The sequence below is a fragment of the Pinus tabuliformis genome, chromosome 1_1, assembly GCF_031772625.1.
Source record: "Pinus tabuliformis cultivar Carrire ecotype Pingquan chromosome 1_1, CPIR1, whole genome shotgun sequence".
Lineage (NCBI taxonomy): Eukaryota > Viridiplantae > Streptophyta > Pinopsida > Pinales > Pinaceae > Pinus > Pinus tabuliformis.
The window spans coordinates 353,665,993-353,688,389 of record NC_142297.1 but is presented as its reverse complement, the minus strand read 5'-3'; the positions used below and the strand labels follow the sequence as shown (position 1 = coordinate 353,688,389).

At 40.6% G+C, this 22,397-nt stretch overlaps 1 pseudogene; it reads left to right on the top strand.

The window, feature by feature from the left end:
• The first annotated feature begins 6,014 nt into the window (after positions 1-6,014).
• LOC149213047 (pentatricopeptide repeat-containing protein At3g12770 pseudogene) lies at positions 6,015-9,311 on the top strand (annotated as a pseudogene).
• Positions 9,312-22,397: the final 13,086 nt, after the last annotated feature.

Here is a 22,397-nt window from a genome sequence, read left to right as displayed (position 1 = left end):
GCTGACTTGGGGACTTCTTGATCAATGAATTCCTTTAGACCATTGTCCTCTAATACCACTTCCATGCGATCCTTCCAAGCTATATAATTTGAGCTGCCATCAAGGGCATACTCGAGTCTCAAACCGTTGAATGCCATTAGTGAAATTTGAGATGTGATAAGAATTCAAATTCTATAATCAGGAACTTCAAACTTCGAACTTATCCCTTCTTGTATACTTTTCTTCACTTTGATCACCTTTGCTCTGATACCATGTAGAATTTCCCACTGTAGATCACCAGATAATGCAATATACTAAAGCAAAATACTTGATCTACTTCTACAAAAAAACTTGCAGAAGCTTAATCGATTTTGAGAAAGATCAAATAGAACACATATAATAGACAATGAAAAATCAATCACACATGAACACAAAAGAATATTCTCGAGAAAGCCTCAACTAAAAACCTTGCTATCTGTATTATCATACAAGTGGAAATATCTCAGGATTACACAAAGCTTTAGCTCACAAGCTATCCAGCTCTCAGTACAATCCCTCAATGTTGCTCATAGACTAAATAGACACAACATATGCCTTCCCTCAATCCTCCAAGCCTCCTATTTCCTTGCACAGTTTCTCTTGGGTCCTGTAGCTGCCACCTGTATGAATTGACCTCTCACACAACTCATCAAACTCAAAAGTAACTACACAATTTACGAGGAATGAATTCCTTTTGCATGCGAGAGATATCCTCAATGGAATATTCCTACAACTGATAGTACACTGTCCCATCATCTGATCTCAACTAGGTCTCTGACTGAACTGACATGCATGAGTTATTTATGAGAGAATATTTAGTTATCTGAAGTGTAGTAGTTACTTGCATGCATGCATTAACTAACTAAACTCACAATCAGTTCCACAAACTCTTGGAACTAATCTAACTGGACTTAACTCAATTAACTGAGCTAACTAATTACAACTAAAAGTACAACTCATCATGATCTCCTTAATCAAGGGATAACTTCCTCAATCAAGGGGGAATTGTTGCATGTCTTCACATAGACTTCATGTTTGATTTTCTACAACTAATTAACTCAAGATGAATTAATTAATTATTTTACAAACAGCTGCTAAGATCAAATTTTAATTTTAATTCTCAATTTTAGTTCAAGGACTAACTAAAATTGGAATGTATCCCGAAATGCTATTTATAGTAGTGCTATTTTTAGCACTTATATTTTTAGCATTTCTTGTTGCTATTTTCAACAGATTCCCTCTCGTCCTTTTGTTCACATTAGGTTTCCCACCAGTCCTTGACATGTGGGGTGACTGTGAGGAGTGCAAAAGTAATATTTTCCCGATTGGAAAAGTCAAGAGCTGAAAAATATCCTTCCAAAAGATTTAACCATCTATCTACGACATTTTCATCTGTCTTGCCTTCAAATATGGGAATGTTAAATTTAACTTGTACCTTAAAAGGAGTGGCGCCTCTAGAGTGACTGTTAGATAAAGATGTGTCATTTGTGGGTAGTTGTCGAAGGATCTGGGCAAAGTTATCCATTATCACGTTCCTTTGTCGCTTGAGGGCTTCCTCGAGCAATATTTTGAAAGGATCTCCTACCCCTTCGTATTTATTTTCTTCTGCCATGGGAATTCATTAGGGTTTGTGAGGCTGGGCTGGCAAAGGTTCAACCAATTCAATCCCTAACTCCTTATACCTTGACCTCATTGGGGACATGCAAAGAAAAGAAGAGAAAGAGCAAACCGCTCTGATACCACTGATCCAAAATTATGCAAGAATGCAACAAAATACAGATATACACATAAACACAGAGATGCAACAGAAATAAAACTTCATTTCATTAATATCAAAGCACTGAAATATGCTTACATACGGAAATGGAAAGAAACTAGCTTAGGTGATGGTCGCTTATCTCTAAGAAGAGATGTGGCGGCTACATGTATCTGAACTATGTTACAATGAGGCTCAAGGGTCTTTTTATGATTGAACAATAATGGAAAACCCTAAACAACCAAAACCCTAACCCTGGGAGATGGAATGCCAAGAGTTGGTGGGCCTTGTTGGGGTTAGTTAGGCAGCGAACTTCCCGGGGTCGTAACTTAGTCGTATTATCTCTGTTTGGTGCGTATGATACCTCGTTGGAAATATCTATATGAGTACTACAGGATTTTCCATAGGTTCATAGCCAAGCTTGCTGCGGAACTCAAAGAAACACCGTTTAGGGGGTCAAAACTACTCTAGAAGTTCAGGACCTGAAAAGCTACTAAAAATAGTAAATTCTTAGTATAAACAAGGAAATTGATGAAAACAACTGGAGGTCTAAGTGGAATAGGCGGGTGGACACTAACATCCACCTGGATCAGGGATCTTTTCCCTAATGTGTTGTGGTTTCTATCTTTTTTTCTTCCCCCCCTTTCCACTTATTCTTTCCCTATTTGGAAGCTTCTTGGTTTTCCTTTTACTTTGACCCACTTGATTACCTTTTCTTTTGGACTATGTTTTCTAGGTACTATGCCTATACATAAGCCTCATCTGCCATTTTGGGTTTAAAAAACATCACTTACTTCCGCAAATGGCTATGTAGAGCCCCCATATACTTGAGGAGTATGTCTAGGTGCTTTGAGGAGATACCTAACATTATCACCATCTTCCTAAATTATGTTGTGTACTCCTATAAACTCTGCCCCTATCTTTGCCTAGAGTAATACCACTGGATCCATTGGTCCTCTACATACCCAATAGGGTAGAACTGTGACTTTATGAGAGTTTTGAAATCCTCCCACTTAATCACTAGAGGATCTCCCTCTAACCTTAAGGTTTTCATGTGGCATTCCCACTATGTCATGACATGACCCTCTAATTTTAGACAATAAAATGATAATTTTTTTTCTTCTATGTAGTGAACACTAAAAATAAACCTCTAACTGTTGCAACCAATGAATTAACTTCAAAGCATCAATCTCACCTTGATATGGCTTGATGTTAACCTTCACTTCCATATTGAACAAGGATTGTAAATGGTTCATGATACTCAAATTGGGTTGTTTCTTTTTAGGTTCTTTCTTATACTCCCTTTCTAGCTCTTCTTGATCCCCCTGTTTCCCCTATAATCTAACCTTTGAGTTGGGACATTTGTATTCTTTGATTCCAAACTTGTTCACCAGAGCCACCATAAGGAGATTCATGTTATGGCTTATCTCTGTAGCATGTTCTTCCAACATTGAGAACCTCTACTCTACTAGATCTTGAGAGTTATTAATAGAATTATTGGCCATGTCTGGGGTTTTATGAATTTTTTCTTAAACTAAATTGGATCCCATATAATTTCCCAAAAAATACCCAAAGACACCATTTGTAATACCAATATGGTCCATAAAATGCCATGGATATTCCATTAGATAGTTTGTCACAACAAATCTACTAAAGATATAATGAAAATATGAAATCTACACTATGAGGGTTAATTTTTTGTTAGATTTTTGGATTCATTAATTACTATGTTATGGTTATGCATGCAACAGATAAAATATGGAAAATGAGAGCAACGAAATAAACACTCAAAAACAACAAAGAGCACAAGATATGATATGGGAAACCCTTACAAGAGAAAACCTAGTTGAAAGGTGAGGTTGCTCTGCTCCTACTTTCTCTTGATGGAAATGGATGCAAGTACAAAGAAGTTATACATGTGGCTTATGGGATGCTACGGTACCAAAATCCTCTTTGTTTTCTCTCTCTCTATCCACTCTTAGCTAATATTTCCATTTATGGAACAAAATGTAATCAAATAGAATGGAACACCTTTTCCTCCTAGTGGTCTGGTTATAACACAGCCCAATAGCCAAATAATGGCTAAGTTTGACTCCTTCAACTGTTAACTAGAGTTACAATATTGACTCTTCTAGATTCTTTTTCATCATGATAATATGGATTTCTCCTTTCCATTGAATAATGGGGGGTAACATGGTGCCCTCTTGAATTAGGGTGGTCAAAATAGGAAGGTCGATTTCTAGGTGGCATAACTTTTGTATATAGACTCTATTTCATGTCTTTCTTGCATCATTTGAAAGCTATATCTATGTAGAATAGTGCTAACGAGCCCCAAGGGTTAGCTCAGTTGGTCAAAATCAATGCCTTGCCACGGGAGGCCACAGGGTCCAATCTCACCGAAGCCCTTGGGGTCAAGCCTTGCTAGTCGGCTGCGGGGCTAGATTCCCTTCGGGGTCGATCAACCTAGATTTTTCCGTGGACGTAGCGCCACCTGTTGACCATGGTGTCCATGAACCACAGCCAAAAAAAAAAAAAAAAATAGTGCTAACAAATGTGCCACTTAAGCCAAAAAAATTGAGCCCCCACAAAAAGATAAATAATGCCTCAAACCACTTCCAAAAGGTTTTAGACCCTGATTTGTCAAACTAGGATTTACTAGAAAAAATTGTCTTGTGAGTTGATTGCTCAAATTTTTCCACTCTAAAAGCATCAAGATGGATAAAAACCAATATAATGATCCAATCTAGATTAGTAGATGTGGGTTAGGGGGTTTTGTAGGTATTAGGGGATATAAAAGGGGTACTTGGTAAAAATAGGGGATATATATATATATATATATATATGGGGTCTCCACTTAGTCAACTTGTTACGTAGCGCCTTCATTCATGGGATATCACATGAATGAAGGCGATAAGTCACAAGTTGGCTAAGTGGAGACCCCATAGATGAATTTTAGACCTACATTAGAATATATGGGGTAACCAAGTCACCACATTTATTAAGTAAATTTTGTCTTGAATGGGATAGGAATAAGATAAGTTTCTTATCAAAAAAAATTACATGATGTTAATGAATCTTTGAGTAAAGCTCATAACAAATATTGTCCTATATATCCTCTGTAGAAAGGAATTTATGGCCTAAAGAATTCTAACTTTGCTAAAATTGAGGATAATGCCATAAAATAATATAGTTTCAAAGAGCACAAATTTAAGGGACATGACCCAAAATTAATAGTTGAATAACTTGTTAAGGAAGTGGAATTCATATGACGATATGCACATTAAGATTGGGAGGAAAAAAGAGTAATGGAAGTTCAACAAAGAAGATCATTGCCACAAAAGATAGAAAAAGAAAATAAGAAAATAACGTAATTCGAAACTACTAAGGACATTGCCAAGAACACACAAGAGGAAGTTGTTAGAAAATTAGAACAAGAAGTTAAGTGACATGTTGAAGTTGAAAAGTTATAATAAGAGATTGAAGCTTCCAAGGTTGAGAAAGAAATATTGATTAATGAGATGACAATCAAATAAAGACAAGAAGTAGAGGCAATATTGGAAGAAGAGAAGAGAAAAGAAAAATGAAGTAAATGTCAAAGGTTAAACATTGAAGAAAACGGCAACAGAAAGGTATGCTTGCACCAATTGAAGTATGACCAATTAAGGAAGCTTATGCTCCTCAAAGTTTTACTAGAGTGAATGCATCTAAATTGGTTACTAGTGAACATATACTTGCACCCACTCCTTTGGATATAGCAAACTTTGATAATTTCACATTTAATTAAAAAAACAAAAAAACTAAAGTATTAAAACAATCACATAAGAGGAAAAATATAGCTACAAATAAGGAGATAATACTAAATATAGCTACAAACAATGAGATAATACTAACTTTTAAAACTTTAGTATATAACATTATTAAGATTTGTTTGGATATATATATATATATATATATATGTATTTTATTTTTATTTTAAGAAAGATATATGCCAACTCAATGTTGAACATAGACATACTTATAGATGAGTGATTGAGTGATTGGAGACTTTCACAGTAATTCATATTGTTATAAATTTCCAATTTTTTTTTCAAAAATAAAATTCATATTATTATAAATTTCCTAATTTTTTTTTCTAAAAATAAAATTAGTCAGAGATTTTTCTAACTCTTAACCATTAATCCAACCAAAAAAATCTTATAAAAACGCTCTAGCACTAATTTACTCTCACGGCTCTCTTTAATCCCTGATAATAGATTCCCATCCAGAACATTTTTCGTTTTACGCAATACTATTCAGGAACTCTGTAACAATACTCATACATCTCCTACACAAAGCCATGTGGTGACCCTATTTCCCTGTTTCAAAAGCCATGTGGTTGTCCTATTTCATTGATGGCAAACTCATTTTCAGGATTTTTGAAAATTTCTCACATTACCACTAAAATAACGCTCTGCATGAGAACATATAAAACAAAGCTGAAGAAAGAAAACGCAGTCCAAAGCCCAAAATTCTCAAATGAAAGCGTGTTTCAAGGCAACAAAAGAAATTCAAGATGATGGCCAGTGCAAAAATAAAATTGCATGAAATCTCAAATACACACTGATCATCTTAAATGCAATTCCATTATGGTAAATGATACATCATTGTTCTTGAATGCTGGAGTTTTCCCCGATTGATTACTATATTGCTATATTTTTCAATTCTTATTGGTGAGATCTCACTGTAAATTACTAATACAGGGCACTGTAACAAGCTTTCCACATAAAATGGTGAGTACATGGTTGCAAAGGTGAATACATCGGTGGTGGTCGAGATTTTTCTACCATTTTCTTCATGCCTATCGCCCTCTCCATCTCCCAGTTAAATTTCACTGCATCTACATTCTTATCGTCTTCCATTTTATTATTATGGCCCTCGTCTTCCCCCCTCCATTGTTGTTGCCTCCACAGACACAACGGCATAGGAATAAAGGGAAGGCGTTCAGACAAGTTTCGACGTGTGCCAACCAAAACCAATTCACACAAGCTGATATACAGAAGCATAAACGGAACATTGATTACCTATACAAGGAGACGATCAGAGATTATGTAAAAAATGGCTTCTGGGAGAAGGCGTTGAAAATGTATTATCAAATGCAACGGACGGGCATAAACACTGGCAGGTCCGTGTTTCTTTCTGTGATCAAAGCATGCGGCAGCTTATCAGATCTCCAAGCAGGCAGGAAGATTCATGAAGACATCATAGCAAAGGAATTTGAATCGGATGTTTTTGTGGGTACTGCGCTGGCTTCAATGTATGCCAAATGTGGGAGTTTAGAGAATGCACGCCAAGTGTTTGAAAGAATTCCTGAACAAAATGTTGTGTCATGGACTGCACTAATTGCCGGTTATGCCCAGAATGGCCATCCAAATGAAGCCTTTGCTTTTTTCAATGAAATGCAAGTGCAGGGTATAAACCCCAATTCGTTCACCATAGTTAGTGTTCTGCGAGCGTGTGCCGATGTATTCTTTCTGGATAAAGGTAAGCAGATCCACAGTTATGCGATGAGAAGAGGATTTGAATCTGATGTTGTAGTAGGCACTGGGCTTGTGGACATGTATACAAAATGCGGGAATGTTAACATTGCTCGCAACTTGTTTGAGAGAATGCCTACTCAAAATGTTGTGTCATGGACTGCAATAATTGCTGGCTTTTCCCAGAATGGTTACCCACACGAAGCGTTCGCATTCTTCAATGAAATGCAAGTCCGGGGAATAAAACCCAACTTAGTCACTATAATTAGTGTTCTGCCTGCGTGCGCTGATTTATCGGCGCTGGAACATGGTAAGCAGATCCACTGTTATGCGATAAAAAATGGGTTTGAATCTGATGTTGTTGTGGTTAATGGATTTATGAACGTGTATGCCAAATGTGGAAATGTTGACATTGTTCACAAACTATTTGAAAGAATGCCTAAACGAGATCTTGTGTCATGGACTGCAATAATTGCTGCTTACTCCCAGAATGGCCACTCCCATGAAGCCTTGGCATTCTTCAATAAAATGCAAGTCCATGGAATAAAACCCGACTCAATTGCTCTAGTTTGTGTTTTACCTGCATGTGCGCATTTATTGGCTGTGGAACAAGGTAAGCAGATCCATGGTTATGCTATAAAAAATGGATTTGAATCTGATGTTGATGTGGTCAATGGGTTTATAAACATGTATGCCAAATGTGGGAATATTAACATTGCCCACAATCTGTTTGAAAGAATGCTTGAACGAGATGTTGTGTCATGGAATGCAATAATTGCTGCTTATTGCCAGAATGGACAACCCCATGAAGCCTTGGCATTCTTCAATGAAATGCGAATCCAGGAAATAAAACCCAATTCAATCACCATGATAAGTGTTTTGCCCGCATGTGCTCATTTATTAGCCTTGGAACAAGGTAAGCAGATCCATGGTTATGCAATAAGAAGTGGATTTGAGTCTGATGTTGTTGTCGTCAATGGACTTGTAAACATGTATGCCAAATGTGGGAATGTTAACATTGCCACAAACTGTTCGAAAGAATGCCGGTACGAGATGTTGTGTCATGGAATGCAATGATTCTGGCATATGGAATTCATGGACATGGTGAGGATGCTGTTGCCCTTTTTTCCCAAATGCAGCAGACAGGCACAAAGCCAGATCATATCACCTTCACTGCTATTTTGACTGCCTGCTCACATGCAGGGTTAGTTGACCAGGGCTGGCAATACTTCAAGTGCATGAAGTCGGATTATGGCCTTGCACCTGAGCTGGAGCATTATGCATGCTTGGTTGACCTTCTTGGGCGTGCAGGTCATCTGGATGAAGCACATGACATTATCAGAAAGATGCCATTAGACCCTGGTGCAGATGTGTGGGGGGCCTTACTTGGAGCCTGCAGAATTCACTGCAATGTTGAGGTTGGAGAAGCAGCAGCAAAACACCTTTTTGAATTAGAACCAGACAATGCCGGATATTATGTACTGTTGTCAAATATCTACGCTGAGAAATGCAGATGGGAGGATGTAGTAAAGTTGAGAACAATGATGAAAGAGAGGGGAGTGAAAAAGCAACCAGGATGCAGTGTTGTTGCAGTGCATAGAGGAGTTCATACATTCCTCATGGGAGACAGAACGCATCCTCAATCTGAAAAAATTTATGCAACGTTGGATACCTTGTATCAGAAAATGAAAAAGGCAGGTTATGTGCTGAACACAAATCTTGTGCTGCATGATGTGGAGGGGGAGGCTAAGGAAAACATTCTATGCAGTCATAGCGAAAAGCTAGCCATTAGTTTTGGTATTATCAACACAAGCCCAGGCACCTCCATCCTTATAATGAAGAATCTTCGTGTGTGTAGTGACTGCCACAGTGCCACTAAGTTTATCTCTAAGATTGTTGGGCGAGAAATTATTGTGAGAGATGCAAACAGATTTCACCATTTTAAAGATGGATTGTGTTCTTGTGAAGATTATTGGTGATGCTAGTTGAACCAAGCAATGAATGTGTTTATGCTTTCAAATTAATTTGTTACATACCATTCCTTTTTTAGGTAGAGTAGAACATACGCAGAAAGAGAAACGTCTATTAACCTAGACTGAGGTAGTCTTTTTATATGATGATAAGTTCAGGCCATAAAAAAGGTATGGCTTTAAACAAACACAATACTATAGAATTGTGTCAAATAATTGACAATAGTACATCATGGAAGTATATTCTGTAATATATTTAAAATATGTAGCCTACCCTGATTTTTGTGTATTTGGTGCCTTTATAAATCTAGGATCCAAAAAAGAGGGTCTTGTAACCCACTTACTTCCACACAGATCCTCTGTGGAAGTTTGTTAATAATCTATGTTCTCTTTGCTCTTCTAATGGTTGCAAGGCCTTCCCTGGGGTGAAACCTATATGCAACAACCAACTGGAAACCCCTCTGTGCTATATCCCTTAGCAAGTAGATGAGGATGCAATGTTTGTTGGCTTCAAAGCCCGGTTTTGTTGCTAAGGAATTGATGTGATTTGATTTTACTTTTTATTGGTTTGCAGTTTTTGATTTGTTTGAATGTAATAGCTTAACTTTTATTTCCGTATTTAGACAAGCAGCAGAGACAGTGATTTCATGATCAGTATTACATTTTTGGCTTGATTAAAATAGTTGCATACTTACACTTTTGTTTAAGTACTAATTCCATCAATAACATGTTTTAAGATTTTTTGAAGTGCTAAGTTTTGGAAGTTACCATTAGGGACATAGACCTTGTCTTGAAATCTACATCCATACTTGACCTTTAAAAGTATTCTTAAGACCTTAGAATAGGATTTCCATTTGCATTAAATACTTTAGGAGATCAACAAGAACAAAACCCCAAAACAAAATAAAATCTATAAAACAACGAAGTAAGAAAAAGGTTAACTAAGCACATATGGTGCACCACACTTCATCAGTTTACGATACCCGGATTGATAATTTATGTAGAGCAATTTAAGATGTTAAATTGACTAGACACCTTTATATGCCTGTTGCATAATTGCTCGAAGTCTATCTACTAGTAACAATGTATGCTTTTCAATATATTACAACATTGGTTCCATTGTCGATAGTCAGAACTCGAGTCATATATTATGCAAGTATAAATGTTAACATTAGATGAGATACAATTATGGTGGGAAGAAAAGATTAATAATTATTTGAAGAACTACCCACGAAGGAATCGGTTGTCTTTTGCAGAAGCCAAAGCTAACTTTTTCATAGAAGCGCGTGAGCATTTTATAGAAGGTGCTCCAGTAGAGATCAAAAAGTTCCTTGACAGTGTCGCCCATGAAAAAACCTCAAAATGAAACTAGAACTTGATTTTTAATGAAAATTTTTGAACAACAGTCGAATGAACTTACATGAGTGGCTCAAGTCGATTATGGAAGAATACTGTGAAGAACAAGCCTTAGCAGATCATACTTTTGTTGAACATATAAAAAATATATTTAACGACAATGTACACAACGGTTTCTTCTGCACAACTCCAACCCTACTACACAAATTTCTTCTTGACAAAGGTCTAGGCCATATTTTCAAATACCAACCACCATTAAGGACACCATCCAACATCGACTAGAGGAAGGAACAAACAAATTGGTGCAAATTCCTCGACACTCACTGTAAAGATATAAAAGAAGCATGAGATTATTTCTTAAGCAAATAATTATGGCCGACAGATACTCCCTTGCAAACTGACACTTGTTGCGTTGGAATGGGGGGTAACAAATCATGAGAAATAAATAAGGAAAATGAAAACAAAAGAGATAAAGTTGGAGAAGTACTTGTAACCAAAAAATATGGAAGGAAGGAAGTTGTTTGTCAGGAAACAATAACAAGAAAATAACCGACCAAGTAGTGATCGATAATATACACAATAAACTGATATAAAAAAAAAAACAAGGGATAAAAGACAACAATGACAGAAACAAATTATAGAATAAGAATACCACAGGAAAATAATGAAGAATTGAGAATGTGAGAGCGAAGATGCATGGGACTCCTCAGAAGCATTGAGAGGCATAGCACCGCTTGCATCGATGGAAAATGAAGGTCTACTGATAACCCCTAGAGAGCAAGTAGATGCTATGGAAATCAATCACTCCGGTCCAACAATAAGGAACACTTTGATTAGATCTATATCAAGTCCCAGCATTAGATAATTTCTTTAGTTGCAAAATTATTCTAAAATACTTGTAGTCTGGCCAGGGGGATTCACTCAGTGAACCTATGGAATATCACGTGTGTTCGTGGCATATTAAACAATACCCTTAATCTGACTACGTATTGGAAATCCCTCTAAAAATCACATTATTTAACTCCCTACCAATAAGAGCCCAATACAACTTCCCAATTTAAAAAAACCCTACTTTCACTAGATATTGTAGGTGTTGTCCTTTGAGATAACTCTAGGTCAATTAGTTATGCCAAAGAATTTATAATGTTTTGTTGTTTTGAATGGTTGGATGACTAGTGAACAATTTATAAATAGTTAAACTTAGATAGATTTCCAAGTAAAATAAAAGGTTGTTCTTTAACTGCACATAGTTAATTTGATTTTAATGGGGTGGAAAAGTAGAGCATAAAGAAGTGTAATTCGTTTAATATTCAAACTGAATACTTAACAAACTATAAGAAGAAATTAAGAAAATAATGTTTACTTAATCAACAAAGTATAATTAAACTGTTACAGATATCTGGTGCAATTTATATTTAAAGAGGAACTTACAATAACAAATAGTTTTGTAAATTATTCTCTTATTATAAACACCACTTCATAGGGGATTCAAAATGAGACTGAAACTCAATTAGATTTTGCATCGGATGATCTGGATTTAAACAGGAACGCAACAGATTACAGAGATAGCTATAAACACAGATATGCAGCGGAAATAATACTTCACTTTATTAATGTAAAATACTGAAATATGCTTACAAACAATAATGGAAATAAACCAGCTAGGGCGATGGTAGCTTATCTCTGAGAAGAGATGTGGAGGCTACATGCCTCTGAACTATGTTACAATGAGGCTCGAAGGCCTATGTATTGTTGAGAAACAATGGAAAACCTTTCACATCCCAAAACCTAACCCTAGAAGATGAAACGCCAATTGTGGGCCCCGTTTGGGTAAATTGGTACATCAATTTCTCGAGGTCGTAACTTTGGCATACGATCTCCGTTTGACGCGTACAATAGCTTGTTACAAAGATCTATCCGAGCACTACCACTTTTGGAGGCAACATTCATTCATTGTCGCCAGATTTCCCAAAAAACGTCGTTTAGGGCCTCAAAATGGCTCCGGAAGTTCAGGACCCGAAAAACTGCTAAAAATAGTAAACTGTGCTACAATTTAGGAAACTGAAAAAGCTGAAAGAGACAGTTGTGGGGGTCCAAATGGGATAGGTGGGTGGCCACCAACATCCACCTGGATCATTCCTCCCCCCTTAGGAAGCAATGGTCCCCATTGCATTGAGTTCCTCCCTGAGATGAGGAAGCTTCTGCTGAGCTAGGTCTCTGGTGAGTTGTTCTGCAATCTCTGATGTGTCCAGAAATGGTGGGAAGCATGGTCGACGACGGTCCACATTGAACACTCGGTGCAAGCGAAGGAATGGAGGAATGTTGTGCTTCCAAGAATTGTTTCCCGTAGCCTTGGTACTGGTGTAAGGACCATGTTGGAGTCGCCTGACTTTCTGATGGGTTCTGGTAAGGCGTTCTCTCTACAGATGTAACCAAACTTTGTCGCCCACCTGAAACTTGTGTGGTACCCCTGTGGGTGAGGAGAAGTTGTTCCTGTGTCTTGTCATGACTGTATCCCTTTGCTGCTGCTGCTGCATGGAGGAACCCTTCGCGGGGGTCATGGATGTGATGACAATCTTCCCCTTACTTTGGGAGTGAATCAGACAGATGAATTTCCTGGTCTGGGAGATGAGCTCGCTGCCTTTCTTAGCGGTGATCAAATATGTGGCAGTAGGTGGGGCTACCTCCGGTATCCTGTATAATGAATTATTCAAAGAAATAATGACAACACGAGGCCTTGACTCATACACAGCATGTCGCCTCCACAAGTATGGTTGGCCTAGTAATACATCACAAACATCCAGAGGTGTAACATCACACAATACCTCATCTGTGAAGGGCTTGATGTTGTAGGGAAGGCAGCACTGCTGGCGAACTTTGAGATCTCGTCCTTCATGAAGCCATCCGATACTGTACGGCTGGGGGTGTGGTGTAGTCGGTAGGCCCAACCGCTTCACGACCTCTGCTGAAATAAGGTTCTTTTGGCTGCCACTGTCGACAATGAATTGCAGCGGCGAACCCTTCACCCACATCTGTGAGTGGAAAAGATGCTCCCCTTCCTCTGGATTTTCGGGCTCATTTTTCTGGATCTTAGCAGTGGCAACAGTGGCGCTGGGATCCACATCAATAATCTGCTTCCCTTTGCCATTCCCTTTGTCGGGTTCTGGCTCAGGGTCAAAAAATGCATCTGATTCTGAAGCCTTCAACTCGGCCACCAACGACTGCTTGGTCCGACACTCACTGGTGCTATGATTGGGACACTTGTGGAACTCACACCACTTTCCTGTGTCCTTCTTCGGCTTCGTGGTGTTGTTATTTTCTTCCGGCTTCGACAGGTTGTCTTGGGTCACTAGTGGGCTCTAGTATTGCAGCAATAATGCTGCAACTCCTGGGACTCCCTTCTTTACTTTTATCAACCCGGTAGTTCGTAACAAACTTGGAAGCGACGGTGCTGTATGCAAAAGTACTAGCTCTTGCCGCAGCTGTCACTTGGTCAGCTGGCACAAGTCCGCTAGGGGCTTAAGCCAACTTCTATGAGCTCTTAGAAGAAGCTTTGTAACTGATGGATGGAAGCTAACTCAAAGGAAGCTGATCTACTTGCGGAAAGAAACTGAAAGCCAAAAAGTAACGCAAACCATAGCAAACCCTAATTCTACCAGCTAGTCCTACTGATGCAAAGAAGAGAATGCAGACTATTAAAAGAGATGCCATTACTTCTATGAAGGTAAAATGCACATGTCTAGGCTACCTCTATCTGAAGGAAACATCTTTTTGTATTTTTGAATAAGTTATCAGAATTATCATGCATGTGTTTTAACTGGCTTTTTACTGTGCAGGGGTGGATCAAAGAAGAGAAATACTTGAAAAAGGTTTGGAAGGTTCAGAGAGGGTCTAAGGAGTCCCTAACACTCTTCCGGAGAGTTTCACAAAGTTTGGCTATCCAACAACCTCATTTGTGAGCTTCTACAGGAAGTCTGCAGGGGTTCTACAGAATGTTTCAGGGATTTCTACAGGATGTTCAGAAATTTCTATAGGATGTTTTAAAATTGGATTTTGGAGGATGGGTGAGTGAGAGAATATGCATGAATGGATAGGGAGGTAGGGTAGGGGCCTGAAATGACCCAAGGACTGATGGATGGAGTGATGAGAGGGTGTGGAAAGCTGACTTGACTTAAAGAAGGGTGAGACAATGGAGGAGCAAGAAGGTAGGGTTACGTGAGTAGAAGAACAGTTGTGAGACGAGGAACCTAACTAGGAGATGGAGTAGCTAGCCTGGACGAAGCTTAGGTGGATGAGAGAGAGATGGAGATGCCCTGCACGGTGTACACTTAACCGAATCAACTAAGTCCTGCACATAATCGAAATCTTAGCTAATCTAATCTAACTGTCAATGAAACAAATGAACAACAGCGTTATTTATAAAGAGAACCATGTACAACACTTAAGCAAATAAACATTTCAAAAGGTCTGAACGCATGACTAACTTCTACAAATGAAAACATTACACCAAAGATTGCATGGTTAAGAAAACTAGTGTTTTTGTTGGGCAGCACTGTTTCTGCAATTCCAGCCCCTGATCCAATAAGGGAGAGGTGAAACTGAGAGTGTTGTCAACCCTTTTTCTTGGAGCTTTATCTGTTATTATCCTACCAATCTACTCTACGCATCTGAAGCAATTCTATTTATCAACAGTGACATATTTAACCAACACAACTAAATCTTGCTCAACAGAAACACGTTTCAAATGCATAAAAGGAAAATCACGATGCATAAAGAAAATATAACAATACAAAGAGGGAGGCCCTAGGCTCTTAGGTTGGGCCCAACCCCGAGAGCTATGGCTCCTATAGAAAACTCAGAGCTGATATCAAATCTGACTGCTTCTCATTATCAAAAAATAATCATAAGTCAAGAGCTATGCCAACAATGGCTACAAGAGAACAAAATGGAGCTAGCAGAACTGTAGTGCAAAGTATGAAAGAGTTTCCAAAAAGTCCCTCAAGAAGGCTGAGGCCTTAATATTTATACACCACGAGGCCCTAGCTGGCCTCCTAAATCTATGGGACTTGGCTGCCCAAACTGTGAGTGAACAGCTCCTTCCAAAAATCTGTTTGGCTGCCTTCTAGATCCGGTTTTGGTGGCCTTTGGAGCTCGGAGTTGGGGGTGAAGATCCCAAGGGAGGCTATTTAATGCCATAGACAACCCCCCTACGAATCCTCAACCCAAGCTTGGTTGTCTCCTAACCCATGATTGCTCGGTTTTGCTCCAACATATGTCAAAAAACCTGAAATGAGCACGTGTTAGCCACCTAGGAAGAGTGACTACCCTTATTCGTACAAATGACATAAACATACTAAAAAATAATGCATAAGTTATGAAAAATGAAGGACTGAACAAGGATAATTAGGTCAAATGAGCCCAAAATGTTACCAAATATGGGGTTCATCATCACCCCCCTACTAATATGATTGCTCATCCCTGAGCAACTAGTCCAGCTCCTCGTCTTTCATTGCTTTAATCGCCACTCTCACATCCCAGGCTTCTGAAGTAGTATCCTCCTCACTGTCATGGAACCCGGCCTTCCTTTCCACATCTTCCCACTGCTTATGCTCTTCTTTTTCTGTGCTTCCTTCTACCAATCCCAAAAGCAAAGGTGGGCTTAGCTTGCGGCCGATCCAGCTAGCCTGGAGGTTCTGCATGGACTTCTTGTAGAGAGGCACCTGTGCCAAGGCCTCCCTCATTCTAGTTGGAGTGTGATATTCCCTGATTTTGAGGCTGTGGGACAATGTGTTCCACCTACGGGTGCAAGCATGAACACAATTTTCCCCTAATAATCGCTCCATATCCTTGAAGTGTGCTATCGCCTGAGCCTGCTAATCCATGTATTTTAATAAAGCCTGAGAGTTGGTTGCTAGGTGCTGGTGGGCTGATATCAATGCAGTGGGGTCCCCTGGCTCTGCTCTAATCAACAGTGGTTCATGTAACTCTCGGTTCATAACATCTTTGACCTCTGCCGCTCTCTTTTCTTCATGGTTTAAGCATGAGGTTAGTGCCATCAGCTGCATATCTCCCACGACTACGTTGGGGTCCCATGAAGTTATATTTGGAAGGGCCAAATTATGGAGGTAGAACTCTGATAGCTTGGCCTTGTCCTCTATTGAGCTGTTGTTGCATAAATCTGTGAACTGCTGGGGGTTTTGGATTTGGGAGATACCCCTCTGTGCCAATGCATTAATTTGGAATTGTAGCCACTGGTCCCGTAGGTATAGGCCATAAGATTTGGCCGGCTGCCTACATTGCAGAGCATCGATAGCCCAACTGGCCATGCAGGTCAGTTGTGCCTCCTTTTCTTGGACCTGCTGTTTTAGAGCTTGTATCTCTATGTTTGCTTGCAATTCTCTTTCCTGTAGTTGCTATTTTAGTTCCTCAAGATCAGCTTGCATTCCTTTTTTGCCTTGAGGTTCTGCTGTGGTGTCCTCTGATGTTGTGCCCCTTTCTTTCCTCTGTCCTTATAGCTGCAGTTTGAGCTTCTCATTCTCTTCCTGTAAAAATACTCGCTGGAAGTTTCCCACATGTTTTGCCATAGCCAATTCTCTTCTTGCCTCCTTGAGTTGTTCCTCCAAGGGGCCTATATCTGCTACTCCTTTAGACTTAGCTATTCTCATCCATGTGTGGGTCCTCACTCTTTCTTCCTCCAGTGCAAAGAAAAGCGGCACTGTGAATTTCTGTAGAATGATTTTCCCGGCCTCCAAAAAGTTATAATAAGAGCCCAAGCTGGGCTGGGGGCTAGGTTCCATAATGTCCTCTACCTCTTCTTCCATTTGTGGTGATTTGGCTGCCTCCCCCTCCATTCTTTCGGTCTCCTTGAGCCTAGCCAATGTTTCCTGTAGAACGGCTTCAACATCCTGTAGAGGGGTTTTTGAAACTAACCTTTCCATTCTCTCCCTCTAGGTAGTTGTTTTCAGGCTCCCCTGCTCATAAGTGACTGAGACTTTGGAGGGGGACTTCTCCTTTGGCGAGGTAGGGGTGTCTTCAATGGTAATTGGGTCTTTGAATGGAGGTTGGGGCCTGTCGGTTTTAATTCTTACACTCCTCCTTCCTTTGAAATGCAGAGGAGTCTCCCTCTTTCGTTTTTCCTTTGGCTTGGGAGAGGTACTTAGGGTGGCCAGCACAACTGCTGCCTCCCTAACAAGAATTTCGGCCGTTTTCTCCTTCTATTTTCCTTTCTCAGGACTTCCTGTAGAAAGACCTGTAGTGGCTGATTTCTAGCTTCCTGTAGAAGCCGTTTTTAACCTTCCTGTAGAAATAGACGGCACTGTTTTAGCCTGCTTGGCTGAGGGTGCTTTTTCTTTTAACTTCGTTGAGGCTGCCTTAGAGGTGCCCTCACTGACGTGGACTTTTTCAGTCCTTTCCACCCTGCTCTGTAGTCTTTTCTCCCTGGGTGTTGGTGTGGTTTTGTCACCCCCTGTTTTGGCAGCTTGGTTTTTCTCTTGTTTTCCCTTCTGTTCTTTCTTTGGTGTTTTGCCCGGGGTTTCTTGGCCTTTACCTTTCTTCTCTGCTTGAGTGTGTTCCTTCTCCTCACTGCTGGAGGAGGTGAGCTCCTCAGCCAAAATTTGAATGTCATCATCCTTAGTCAGATTTCGAAAAGTTTCCTAGGAGAGAGGGACGGTGTACGTGTGGAGTGCATCTTCCACGACGAGCTTGATGAGCCCATGATGGGCTATCTGGTATGGCGTTCCCTCTCTCAGTTTGGTGGCACACTCAGTCATGGATTGCAGGAGGAAGTAAGGAATGCTCAACTTTTGCTCTAAGGGTAGGTCCATTTGGTGCCTGAGTTCTGTGAGCAACCGGAAATGATAGCCATACACGATGCTAAATTGCCACTCGCACGTAATATACTTCATAATCTGGAGGCTGACCTCACTCTAGAACGACTGTAGGTTGGTTCTTCGAAATCCATTCTTGTCCTTTGAGAATTGTTCCTCTGGCAAGAAGAACTCCTTAGTTTTCTGACCCAGTTTTCTCTCCTCCTTATCCCAGGGTACCCCCATCGGTAGATCAGTTACTCTGCTAATGAACTATGGGGTGAGTCTGAGGGTCAATTCTCTGAAGTTGACAACGGCCAATGTCTTTGACTTTGACTTCAAGGATCGTAGGAATTCTTCTGCAACCTCGTCATCGTGACCTTGAAGCTTTTCACAGAATGACATCCATTGTGCACGGGAAAACAAGTCCACCACCTCAAGGGTTTCCCGTAACTTCTTTGAGTCTGTAGGCTCTTTTCTAATGAACTCTCCCGGCATGGTAAAAACTTGCTTTGTTGTCCTGAGCTTGCCTGCTCGTATACATAAGTGGATCTTCGGGATTTTCTTAGACAGAGCGCAAAGCTATGTCTCTGTTATGCACATAGTTTATAAAATTCACAACTTTCTACGAGTGAGCCTTGACAGTGGCTCAATTATAAATTAAACCCTGGAGAAAATCCTGCATACATACTACGATGAAAATTCTCATGCAGCGATAAGAAAACGGCTTGTAAATTCATGCACAGACTTTAATTCACGGTTTCCTACCCCTTCAACATGTCGACTTCACCACCTTTTGAATCAATTGCATGGGAGAACTGTGTTCAGGCTTACCTTATTACAGAATTGCCCCCTTCGACGTGAACAGTCCAAATTCCTCCGTAATGTTGGGCTTCCTGTAGCGCAACTTCCTGTAGAAGTCGTGCACGGATTCTGGGGAGCGCTTCAATGGTTCTGGATCTTCTGTGCAGCAACAAGACGTTGGAACAGGCTGAGAACTCGGGTTAACAGCCTTCAGAGAATTTAGGATGCGTACTCGGCTGCAAAATGGTTGAGAATAAATGACTGCAGTGTGCCATAAGTGATTCAGCCGGTTGATTTGAATTTCTGCGGAATTCGTGGCGTGGGGGTGAGCTATCCCCGTCGGCCCGTTGGCCGACGTCACCGCTATCATTCTGCTGCATGTATGCCTGACCGCCGAATCCTTCCTTGTATATCTACCGTCGCCATTCCTATTAGATCGCCGCTTCTCTCTAACTGGACGCTTCCCACGTGTCCATTTCCTGTCTTTTCGACATAACCAAAGCCTTTCGGATCCGACGAGGCCGTCGGACTGGTTGTGGTGGCCAGTTGAATGGCTACCCGACTTGTTCAATCCGTTCATTTCCATAGTTACGCACATTTTAGAGTATAGCTTATGTAATTTGACGAAACAGGGTGAGGCACTTACCTGTGCGGCCGTGGACGTGATTTTTCTCAGGCTTCAGGACGAGGGATGATGGATCCGCTTGCTGCTGCTTCGTGCACAGGCACGGGAGCTCCTCTTCATTGACTGCTGCTGGTTACGAGACCGGTTTCCTGGCTGTGAATGTTGCATGCGCCGACTTCATGAGCTGCGGGTGCCTCCATGGTATGTGCTCTAGCCGGATCAACTGCTACAGGATTCCTGTAGGACATCCTGTAGCCGTTTCTCCTCCTGGGGTGCATGCTGAAATACTGGAGTCACGTTCACAGGTGCAGGGTCCTTAGATTGCCTTGACAGGTAAAGCATTGAGCCTCTGCATGCTTTATTTCCCACTAATTTTTTTTATTTTTTTTGAGAAACCAACGTTCTAGTATGACTGTGCAGGTATTTCAATCATATGGCAGCAATGGTGGTGAAAGGAGGCGATAGCAGTGGGGGATGGAGAATAAAAATTGGTTGCATGCCTCCTCATCGGACTTCGAGCTTCAAATTCTTCTTCATAGTCGGTCTTGGCCCATCCAAAGGTTCTACAGGATGTTTCCTGTAGAAATACAGAACTTTCTGTAGAAAGTCCTGTAGCTTCCTATAGAAGGCTAAACTATGACCAGATTGCGCCCAAGCCTTGGAAGAGATGAGTGTTTATGGAGGGAGTGCTTGTGGGGTCGCCTGGTAGCATGGTAGGGACCCTTGTCCTTGAGTTGAGAGGCCTCCTTTTTGCATGGAATACCTGCAACCTGCATCAATTTCCAAAGATTAAGCTTGTTTTTCTGTTTCTGCCTCCTTTTTTCTTTTCTTTTTTTTCTTCTTCTTTTTCTCTTTTTTCTTTTGTTTTGTTTTTTTTTTTTTTTTTAAGAGACAGCAGGGACGCCTCAATGAGGTTTTCACCCCTACTATTTGCCTTGGGCGCCTCGGAGAGGTTTTCACCCAAGGGTCTTTTTATTCCAATTCTTTTTCAGAGAGACAACAAGGGCGCCTCAATGAGGTTTTCACCCCTACCATCTGCCTTGGGTGCCTCAGAAAGGTTTTCACCCAAGGATTTTTTTTTTTATTATTTATTTATTTATTTATTTTTTTACGATGCTTAGGGTATGCCCAAAACAGAGGCAGAACCCTTCTCTATGACCAGCACTAATTTTTCCACAGTTTTGATGAACTCCTGCCTCGAAGGAGGTTTTCTATAGATCTTTAGTCGATGCCCATTGATGAGCATGGGGATGGCTTCCTCATTAATGGTCCGAATAAGGACAGAACCATTGTCATTACACTTCTCCACTGCATATGGTCCTAGCCATCTTGTCCTCAGCTTCCCCTTGAAATCCTTATGTCTGGAATCATACAGCAACGCCAATCTCCCGGCTGGAATTGTTTGTCATTGAAGTGTCGGTCATGCCATATCTTCCTCTGAAGTTGAACCACTTCTGAGTGAAGAAGGGCCTGCATTCGGTGTTCATCTAGCCCATTCAGCTGCAATAACCTTTCTTGTTGGGCATAGCTGAGATCTAGGTCCAGCTGAGCTGTCATCCTCAATGTGTTGTACTCGAACTCAATTGACAGCAAAGCTCTCTTCCCATAGACCAGCTCATAAGGTGTGAAGCCGGTTGTGGTCTTCCAAGTGGTGTTGTAAGCCCAAGTGGCCTCAACCAGGCGATCTGCCCAATCCTTTCTGCTGCTGCTCACCACCTTCGTCAAAATCCCTTCTAATGCTCTATTGGTGACTTCCAGCTGCCCATTTGCTTGAGGATGGTAGGGGTGGAAGTCCTATGCTTGATCTTGTGATGAGCGAGCAAGTCTTCAATTAAGTTGGAGGTGAACTGGCTTCCTTGATCGGTGACTAGCTCTCTTGGGTAGCCAAATTTGTAGAAGATGTTTTCTCTTAAAAACTCAGCCACCTTTTCTTCTGTCGCTGCTTTGATTGCCTTGGTTTCCGCCCACTTTGTCAGATAGTCTGTGCACACAATGATGTAATACCTTTGCCTTGAAGGAGGATTGATAGGACCCACAAAATCCATACCCCACTTCTCAAATGGTTCAAGAGTCACTTGAGGTTGGAGAGGCATTTCGTCCCTTGGAGTCAGCTTCCCCATCCTTTGGCATCGATCACATTGGCTGATATATCTTTTGACATCTTGATGAAGCGTGGGCAATAGTAGCATGCCTGTAGAATTTTGAAGGCAGTCCTCTTGCTGCAAATGTCCCCACAAGGCCCATCATGACAGGTTAGGAGGATGTCAAGACTTCCTCCTCCCTTACACAATGCCTTAAGATCTGATCGGGGCCAAGTTTGAACAGGTTGCCCCGATCCAAGTGAATGAGGCACTTTTCCTCACAATTTGCTCTTCTCTTTTGAGGATAGATGGGAGGGAATTGTGCTGAGACCAGGTAGTTTGCTATATCATCAACCATGGAGAGAGTACTGAGATAGCAAACAGATGTTCATCTGGCATTTGGTCATCCATGTTCCATCTTCACCTGCAGGTAAATCAATCTAGACAAGAAGTCAGCAACAACATTTTT